This window comes from Mytilus edulis, chromosome 3 (assembly GCF_963676685.1).
Source record: "Mytilus edulis chromosome 3, xbMytEdul2.2, whole genome shotgun sequence".
NCBI lineage: Eukaryota > Metazoa > Mollusca > Bivalvia > Mytilida > Mytilidae > Mytilus > Mytilus edulis.
In genome coordinates this window covers 2,408,523-2,417,278 of record NC_092346.1, presented here as the reverse complement: position 1 = coordinate 2,417,278, position 8,756 = coordinate 2,408,523, and positions in this window count along the sequence as shown.

The following is an 8,756-nucleotide window of genomic DNA, read 5'->3' as shown; positions in this document are numbered from 1 at the left end:
TTTTTTCACTTCAATATTAAATACACAATAACAAGCAATGCAACTGTAAAAAAACATCTAAGAGTAATTTCAATCTGTGTGGCAACTGTCCAGAATGGCATAATTTCTCTGGGTAGGTCTTTTCAAATCATCATAAAGAAAAATTGTTTAAACTTCTATTCAGAAAATCTTTACCTGTTTACCTAGCCTGAAATTCTATATGGTTCACCCTGAAATTCTATATGGTTCACCGTGAAATTCACTATTTATGCGTGGTTTATATGTCTACTACACATCATACAACACATGGGCAGCCATATTTAGCCACTGGATAAGAACTTATCCGAACCCCCAGACACTGGACAAATTTTGTCCGTGGTTAAGCTATTTTATCCACTGGACAATTTTTGAACAACCGGATTTGTCCAGCGGACAAAAGTTATCCAGTGGATACAGACTTTATCCTGTGGATAACTTTATCCAGCCTTTTGAACAACCGGGCCCTGCTGTTCGACCATCATTGGTCCAACATAATTTTAAAACTAGACAACGTTGGTAGACTGTTGGCAAATAGTTGACATTGTTGGCAGATTGTTGGCAAATAGTTAACCTTGTTGGCATACTGATGCTGGGCCAACAAAGACCCAACATGTTGGGCCAACTGAGGGCCGATGAGCAAAATGACGTTGGCCCAACATAGTTTTCCAACATTGGCCCAACAATGTTGCCAACAGAATGCCAATATTGGCCCAACACATGTTTGCTATCTGGGTAGTCTCAGCTAAAGACAATAACCTTCAGTAGCTGAAAAACTTTTTTTTTATTAAAAAGGCAAATAGTTTTAGCTACTAGATGTCAAAAACAAAGTATGATTTATTTTTGTACAAACAAAAGTGATAAGTTAAATAATAATTCGCTTTTGACAGTTAAATTTTTGTCAAAATAAGCTAAGAAACATCGCTGATGAATTATTCACTAATTTGACCTTATTCAATCCGTATTCATGTGCATTACATCAAATTTACCTATATGGATAGTCGACCTTCGTATGGATAGAAACAAGTGCCTGTGCGTGTAATACTATATAGCATATTAATCCTGAATACACCGTTTGGTGGTGCGCCTGTCAGATGCGGAACGTACAGATAAGGTAATCGGTAACAGGTTAATATACAATTGGTATCGGTATCGGACTCGACCGGAACTTCTTAATTATTGGCAATATTAATTACGTGGAAAACAAAAGGGCCTGGGGTGGTGTAATTTTTAATCTACACCTTTTTTGATTCGTCGTTTTTACGTGATGACGGCTGACAAATTGGACCTCGTAATTTAAGTATTATAGATTCGTATTGATATCTTAGAAAGTTTAACTGATTAAAATACTACAATAGGTAACAATTTGACAATTAAGTAGTGTCAACCCTGTGATTATGACCCGTGTAATACTATATAGCCAGGGCCGTAACTACCTATGAGGCAGGGGAGGCAACTGCCCTGAATTTTCTACACCAACTTTTTTTTTTAAGTAATAAAATGAAAGATTGACAATATGTATACGAAGAACTTGAATTTGTATTATAAACAATACAAGTTTACAGTTTTAAGAGCCAGTCTGCCATAAAACCATGCAAAATCTCAAATTTCGTCCAAATTGGTAGTTATAACTGGGCAACATTATATATATTTCCAAAATCTTTGAGTATTAAGAAGTTAAGATAAAAAAAAAAAAATTGTAAATTCACACTATTTTTCATTTAACAGCCTTATTTGCATATTTGTGAATTATTTTAAAAAAGATGCCAAAAAAATCACCATATTTAGGTACTTTTTAAAGGTCTGGATAATTGATATATCTCTTAAATATAGCATTATCTTGTTATATTTTGCAAAGAACATTATAAAAAAAAAGAAAAAATGCATTTTGACATTTTTTTTACCTTTTGGCAGGTTGCCAGAGAGGTTCGTGCAACAGATGTATTAGATAACTTGCATGTAATACATGTACTCAGTAGGTGTTTTCTCTCAAGATCATATTTATTTTTTTCAACTTTTAGGATTTTTTTAAAGGTGCATATCAGTTCTAAGACGAGTAAAAAATTTAGCCTGGCAAATATTGGGAAATTGGTAAAAAAAATGCTCCCAAATATCTATAAAATGCACTAATTGTAATAGTTTTTGCCCCTTAATATTTTAACTAAAACTGATCAAAGTAGACTTATATTCCGGACAATAACTTTAGTTTAAGTGTATAGATCTTTATGATGTTTTTTCAGAAGGTTCAATACCATAAAAGAAAGCTTTGGATCGATTATGGGGATGATGGTCCCAACCGTTTAGGAATTAAGGGCCCAAAAGGGGCCCAAAACAAGCATTTTATAGTTTAAGGATAATAACTTGTGTATAAGTATTTCAATTGCTCTGATATTGTATCACAATGTTTAAAACCACGCGTAGAAGGTTTGGATTCATTTAAAATGGGTCATGGGTTCAAAGTTAGGAATTAAGGGCCAAAAAGGGGCCAAAAACAAGCATTTTTCTAGTTTCAAGACAATAACTTGTGTGTAATTGTATGGATCTCTCTCAAATTGTACCACAATGCTCCATATAACAAAGGGGAGGCTGGGATTTAGTTTTGGATTAATTGTCCAAAATATGTAGGAATAAGGGGCCAAAAAAGGGCCAAAAAGAACCACGTTCTAGTTTCCAGACAATAACTTGGGTTTAAGTATATGGATCTCTCTGTAATTGTACTACAAGGTTCTATACTTAAAAGGAAAGGATGGGATTGTGTTTAAGGGTTATTCCTTAAAGAGGGTTTCAATAAATGGGGGGGGGGGGGAATTTGTAAACAATTTTTTAAGGGATTTCTATTTTTTTTTTCAAAATTTTGAAAATTTCAAATTTTGAAAATTTTCAAGAAGAAATCTTCAATTGCACAGTATTGTGCAATAGATTTGTTGATCTTTGACCACATTTATTTTGTAACAAAAACCTTTATTTTGTCAAAAATGCAATCACAATCCAAATTCAGACAGCATCAAGCTTGAACATTGTGACCAACTTTAATTTGCCCCAACTGTTCAGGGTCCAACCACTGCGGTTGAATAAAGCTGCGCCCTGCGGAGCACCTGATTTTCACATACTTTCAATCTTGTCAGTCTGTCTATCTGTCATTTTGGCAAATCAAGACTTTTTGTGCTTGTAGATTTTGATTTGATATTTGGTTTATTGATTTATCATGACAAGTTACAGGTCAAATTCATTATTCACGCTTTAAGCTTTTCTCTTTGTTCAGTTGAAGCCCTTTCTCTAGAATTAAATTTTTGATGAAATACTTATTCATTAGAAAATTTCTGTTCAAACGGAAATAACTCATTTTTTTAAAGACAAAATTACATTTTGAATGTTTTTCCTTTTCTTTGGTATTTAGTGATTCAGTTTTGTTCCAGTCTGATATTTGTGTGCAGAGTTGTGGTCTTTGGACATAGGAAATTCACTTAGATAGTCAGAATTCAACAAGTCTTTTTTGATTTGCTTGAAGATTTTGTCTCGATATTTTTATGTAGTTTTTACACCATGACAAATTATAGATCAAGTTAAAATTTTGTTCCATTACAATGAATTTGTAACGGGTTGGGGACTATGTATTGCCATGTATTATTACATTGGTTGCAATGAATTACATTGATTTCCCAGTTAGATAAAAACCGATAATTTCACATGTGAAATAAACGTGGTTATTTCACTCTCTGACGTCATACAACAATAGGCGTTGTCAAGACGTCGATAACGTCGGATCAAAACAAATTGTCAATGCGTAGGAAAAAGATATAGTTCCTTACATTTTCTACATTAATTTCATAAAAAAGCCATTTGCCAATGTAATAAAAAGAATAACTAATCGCCGTATTTGAATATCAAAAATAAGACAACTTGTGACCGAACGCCGCTATGGATTAAACTCGTGCTGCGCACTCGTTTAATCCATGCGTCGTTCGGTCACGCGTTGTCTTATTTTTGATATTCAAATACGGCGATTAGTTATACTATAATTACTCACAGAGTGCTTGTTTTTATCCAAAAAAAATATGATGCTGCAAAATTAGTTAAAATAGATATTGATGACTTTATTATAATAATTTTTTTCAGATCTATCAAACTTTTACTTTTTTTTGCTAATACCTTCATCATGTTCATTCATGACTAAAAACTTGTATTTAGACCATTTTGCACGTTTTTCTTTACAGTAGACCACCATAATATTACATGTATATAAACTGTATAATCTTACCATTTTAATGACAATATAAAAAAGAAGATGTGGTATGATTGCCAATGAGACAACTGTCCACAAGAGACCAAAATGACACAGACATTAACAACTAAAGGTCACCGTACGGCCTTAAACAATGAACAAAGCCCATACCGCATAGTCAGCTATAAAAGGCCCCGATAAGACATTGTAAAACAATTCAAATGAGAAAACTTAAGGCCTTATGTATATCAAAAATTAATAAAAAAACAAATATGTTTCACATAAACAAACGACTACCACTGAATTACAGGTTCCTGACTTGGGACAGGCACATACATAAATAATGTAGCGGGGTTAAACATGTTAGCGGGGGATCCCAACCCTCCACCTAACCTATGGGACAGTGGTATAACAGTAAAACATAAGAACGAATTATAAAAATCAGTTGAAAAAGGCTTAACTCATCAGATGGACAAAAATACAAGTGGACGTGGTCGAGTAATTGTATGTCTGCTCAACAGTTTAACCATTTATCTGTGTATATTTGTTTTTATACAACCGCAAAAAATGAAAAATTTTGGTCGTATATTAGTATGACGTTGCCGTTGTCATCGTCGTCGTCATCCAAAGATATTTGGTTTTCGCACTATAACTTTAGTATAAGTGAATAGAAATCTATGAAATTTATACACAAGGTTTATGACCATAAAAGAAAGGTTGGGATTGATTTTGGGAGTTTTGGTTCTAACAGTTTAGGAATTAGGGTCCAAAAAGGGTCCAAAATTAAACTGTTTGATTTCATCAAAAAATGAATTATTGGGGTTCTTTGATATGCCAAATCTAACAGTGAATTTAGATTCATAATTTTTGGTCCTGTTTTCAAATTGGTTTACATTAAGGTCCAAAGGGTCCAAAATTAAACTTATTTTGATTTTAACAAAAATTTAATTCTTGGGGTTATTTGATATGCTGAATCTAAAAATGTACTAAGATTTTTGATTATGGGCCCAGTTTTCAAGTTGGTCCAAATCAGGGTCCAAAATTAAACTTTGTTTGATTTCAATAAAATTGAATAAATGGGGTTCTTCAATATGCTGAATCTAACCATGTATTTAGATTTTTAATATTTGGGCCCGGTTATCAAATTGGTCCACATTGAAGTCTAATCGGGTCTAAAATTGAACATTATTTGATTGCATCAAAAATTGAATTCTTGGGGTTCTATGATATGCTGAATCTAACCATGTATTTAGATTTTGGATATTGGACCATAATAGGTAAATGTCAAATTAAATATTTTTAAGTTTTTAAGTTTAAGTTCTTAGACCACACTCATTCTGTTGTGTCAACTATTTAATCACAATCCAAATTTAGAGCTATATCAAGCTTAAATGTTGTGTCCATACTTGCCCCAACTGTTCAGGGTTCGACCTCTGCGGTCGTATAAAGCTGCACCCTGCGGAGTATCTGGTTATAACATGTGGTTATGAAATAAATTTTATTGCATTTTGAAATATTTGTGTTTGTCTCAGCTGGTAGTAATAGGCCATCTGTATTTTACATGTCTTATTCCCAAGCCTCAAATTGCTAGAGATTACATTCTAGGAGGAAACTTAACATTACTGTTATGCATCCACTGTTCTCCCAGAATTGACATAGGGATAATTAACTGGTTCATGTCAGTGTCACAAAATTTCAGTTCCAGTTTCATCAGCAACTACTAGGAGTAGTCTCTTTATATTTGAAATAAAGCTTTATCACAATATACAAAATATAGAACTTTTCTAGGTAAGAGGCACAATTCTATAATTCACAAAACTATTAAATCTTCCTCTTTTCTTGAAATAGATAACATGGATGTACAAGGCTGCGCAGTTTGTACAATTTTGTCTACATTTTCATACTATTTTAGAAAAGAAAATACCCCGATTTCATCTGAAGGAGACGTGCTTAGAATTTTTAGTACTTTTATGATAGTATTTTTGTCTAAATTGCAAGGGGTTGCATTCATGTTGAGTCTCTATCTCTTATATGTTAAACAGTTTTATGAATTATTATCAAATATAACATGTTTTAAAAATTTAAGACTGAACTCAATTGTGGCCACTTTGAATTTAGACAAAAAAGCGTCTAAAAAATAGACTATTATAAAATGCTAAAATTGTGAAGAACTCATGATGATATTACCTGATAAGTGTGCATAGTATTGTAAATAAAACAGCCCATTTTAAGTTACTAAAGTAATTTACTTTTGAATAAGTTAAGATTTCAAACATATGGTAAAAATGCTCAGTTTAGGGGTACAAAATGCAAAAAAGCGGTTTTCCCGGGTTTACTCCTATAGTATATTTTATAATTTAAACTAAGTTAAACTTGGTTTATTCAATTAATATAACCAGTAAACATTAGTTCAGTCATTATGTTTCTTATATTTTGATTATTACATACTTTTAAAAAGTTTCTAATGAAACAGATAAAAAAAATCAAAAAAATCGGCAAAATGGCCATTACGCCTATCTTTAATTATTATTTTCTCGTAAGAAGGTATCATTTGCCGAGCACCATTTTCTTGCATTTTGTAGATAAATATATAAGCTTCATGAAATATTACATTTTATTGAAAATAAAACATGATCTTACAAGATTCAAGCATTTAAAAATATACAAATTTTGCTGAATCGGCACTTTTTCAAAACCATGCAATTTCAACCTGTTAGTAGGGGTATTGTGAAATCTCACAACTTTTTGAATTATCATAATTTCCTTTCATTTGAAGTTGTTAGTTAAGATATTTGTTATCATTAAGCTGTATTTTTTCTATAAAACAAAAAAAAAATCAGGTCAAAATACCCTAAAATAGGCTTGAAATGGCCATTTGTCAGTACAGAAATAGACAATTATCGAATGTTCGGCATACACAAATAATGGCTGAATATTTTTTCAAAATATTTTGCACAAATAGTTATTACATATAAGGTATCTAAAATACAAAATATCAGTCTGATTGGAATATTTTGGATTTGGACCATTTTGCATGATTTTATCACAGACTGGCTCTTAACAGTGTTATCATGATACGTGATATATGTCATTTTCCGGATTTTTGATCGGTAGTGAAACGTTTCAGTATTTGTTTTTGTTTTTTTCGTGTGGCCGTCCGTCTGTTATTCAGTATTTGTACGAGAACACATATGAAACTTTGCTTTCGACAATTTTGAATAAAACTTAACTGTTCACCTTTTATTTAGGGGCTCAATTAAGCAAAGGAAGTTCCCTTTGTATTATGAATCTTTTATGATATCAGAAATTCGTTACCGACTGAATCAGCTGTTGGATCATTTATTTTTAAAAACGTCTCCCGGCCGATCGTACGAGAACATTGTGGTCAATGCCTTAGTAGTTAAACACTCCCATTCGTTGTAGCAGTGACTTTCTATACTAAGTATATACTAGTATAGAAAGTCTCTGGTTGTAGTTATATACATGTCTGTTCAGCTGTCAACAATATTGAAATTCAAGGTCCTCGATAAAAAAAAAATTCTTGCGTTCTATGATCTTGCTTTATATGGTTTTTTTTTAACTTACCAGTTTGATTTCTAACTAAAATATCTTTAAATACAGATAATAATTGTTTGCATAAAAATTGCTTCCAGGATCCAGCAATACTGATGTTTCTTAAAGTAAGGAAATCGAAGGAAAACGGGTCATTTTTAGCCACTGATTCTATTTAGAAAAAAATCCGCGGTCACAATGTATTTAATGTTAATAATTATAGGTCAAAGTACGGCCTTAAAGACGGAGCTTTGGCTCACCCAGAACAACACTCTCAGCAATCTCAGCTTGTTTTTGCATAAAATTTGCTTCCAGGTTCAAGCAATCCTTAAAGTAAGGAAATCAAAGGAAAAAGGGTGATTTTAAGGCATTTTACTGAGAGAAAAAAATTTGTTTTTTTCAGTCGGCGGCCCCCGAACCCCTGCCTCCTCTGAATTAGAACCCTAGTTACGGCCCTGATAGCATATTAATCCTGAATACACCGTTTGGTGGTGCGCCTGTCAGATGCGGAACGTACAGATAAGGTAATCGGTAACAGGTGAATATACTATTGGTATCGGTATCGGACTCGAACCGGAACTTCTTAATTATTGGCAATATTAATTACGTGGAAAACAAAAGGGCCTGGAGTGGTGTAATTTTTAATCTACATCTTTGTACTGTATTAGTTATATATAAAGTTGAATTCTTTGATTCGTCGTTTTTACGTGATGACGGCTGACAAATTTTAGTATTATAGATATAGACAATATTTATTAGCACAAACTTCTTCTTCTTCAGGAAGTCCACCCTATCTGCAGGGTCACCGCATTTAAAAATTTTGTTTATTTCTAAAATAGCGTTATTTAAAATTCTATCTACTGGTTAAAATTTAAAATAATAGTAACAGAGTTAGAATAGGATAAAACTAAAAATTAGTTAAAAACAGGAACTTGTATGTACACTAAGCATTCAGTAAAATTATAAA